This window comes from Hyperoodon ampullatus (genome assembly GCF_949752795.1).
Source record: "Hyperoodon ampullatus genome assembly, chromosome: 13".
In the NCBI taxonomy this organism is placed as follows: Eukaryota; Metazoa; Chordata; class Mammalia; order Artiodactyla; family Ziphiidae; genus Hyperoodon; species Hyperoodon ampullatus.
In genome coordinates, this window is record NC_136926.1 from 36,216,817 (window position 1) to 36,219,082 (window position 2,266).

Here is a 2,266-nt window from a genome sequence, read left to right on the forward strand (position 1 = left end):
CCTGGCAGGGCTGGCAAGTTCCTTGAGGCCAGAAACTGCCTCTGATGCCTCATTACAGCTGCCGACCCTTGGCCCATAGGAGCTTCTCCGTAAGTGTTTTGTTATAAATGAACGAGCGGAGTATAAGGCAGTAGGCATGTCTTGATGCTTTATTACTATTATTACCTGTCAGCTACACAGACAGATTCAGGAAAGAGAGGGCACTCAGGCGGTCGGAGCAGTCGAGAGACTCCTATGCAGACTTCCTATTGGTTTACTTCCCCCATCAGTGTTGTTGGTCCTTCTGTCTTTTCTTCTGTGACTTTATTAGTTATTTCATCCCTCCTCTTTGCACCCGGCACTGTCTTGCACAGAGCAGACATTCGATGCCTGTTTACCGAATTGAATGCAAACCAAGCCGCAACGGGCACATTGCTGTTGTTGTTTATCTATCAGAGTACAAAACCAACTGAATATAGGAATTGCTGCTTCTGCTTCCTGACACCGTCCATCCCTTGGCCTCATCATGAGGTCATCTTGCTCATTTTAGAGCTGCCTGAGCAGCCTCGGCACAGTCCCTTTTAGCCTCCATTCCTTCCAACTTCAGCCGGCCTTGAAATAAGCATCTCCCCCCACCCCCGCCCCCAGCACTCCGCACTGACCGGCTAGCCTCTGCCCTGCCTGGCGTTTCCCGCCTTGCCCCCTTAAGGATGGAGCCTTTGCCCTCCCTGGACCCCTGCCCGGATGCTCAGGGTTGCCTTTCTAGATCTTGGCTACCTTCCACCAGGATTTGGTCTCTGCTCAGTCAACCTGGGCATCCGTGGCTGGCCCATCGCTACAGCTCCTGCATCTCAGCGAGCAAGAACTAGACCAGACCTGTTGGTAATCCTCAAACCTTTTAAATCTGTGATTCTGGAATTCGTGGTCTACTTTTTCACAATGGAGACCCTTTTAAGAGGTAGTTTAGGGACAGGAGACAGTCTGGGTGAAGCTACCAACCACACCAGGGAAGCCAGAACAGAAACACTGGCTTCTATGTTATATAAATATTTCAAAACTTCTCAGTAAATCTTTCTCTCTGAAGGACAAATAGTGACATAACTTCCTTTCTTTCCTTAGTAGGAATCCTTGTTATTACAACTGAGAAAAGTCAGCACAGAAAGTACTTTATAGAGTCAGTTATCAGGCTGGACCGAAAATCTGGACCCATCACTGCCGACTGGAACAGGTGATCCATGGGATTTCTTACATCAAATTCTACCTTATCTTATTAACTCCTGCAATGTAGGTGGGACCTCATCACATCTTGAAGCTGAATCTATTCAAATGAGTCCTGCTGCATACGGTCAGAAGTTCTGGTGCTAAAAGTTTGACTGATTAAAGGCCATTTGGCATAAAAATAAGTACTTTGTCCGTGTAAATTTCACACCGCTGGTGACTCTGTTGTCGCTTGTTGTAAGTCAGCAGGCGGGTTGAGCAGGTGCAGTGGCCGCATCACAAAGCTAGAAGATGGGGTTCAAACCCACCACTTTCTGACCATGTGAAAGGTGATCCCCCACCTAAGCCCCCTGGGACGTGGGGATCAGGGCATCACAGTGTCTCCCACATGGAGATTTTACGAGGATTAAATGAGTTGATTCATTTAGAAACTGCCCACCTAGTAGGTGAGTAGTGAGGGGCTTGCCTTCCCAGGTCCCTTCTTTACTTCCTGCCTTGTTTTCTCCGAGGGCAACTTTTCAAAGGACGAATATGAACATGTTATAAAAGCGGGAACGGCCTCTGCTCCCTCTGCAGTATGGAAATCATTTGAAGTGTATGGAATCTGGAATTCATTCTTGTGGAATTTTCTCACGTAGTTTGCCCAAGTGCCTAAACACTGACACTATTTTATTTTTGTATGAAATATGTTAAGTGCTTCCTGGTTGGGGTGGCACTTTAGTGTACATGAAGTAATACGTCAGCCTGTGGGGCAGTCTAGGGTCAGGCTATTGTCCCCATTTTACAGATGAGCAAACTAACACTCAGGGAGGTGAAGTACTTCGCTCAAGGTCATGTGACAAGTACGTCCAGGAAGTGGGGAGCCCAGGTCTCTCAACACCCTGCCCCAGTTTCTTTCTCTCCCCAGCTGCACTGAGGTACTAGTCTCCCAAAGCCCAAGGGGCCCAAAGGTGGAAATACACCTTTGTTAGATGAGTTTGTGACTTGCTGCTAGGGTATTAGGGGAACAATGTCCTTGACTGGGATGGTGGGTAGAAATGTCAGCTGCCCCAAACACCTAGGATTTCCT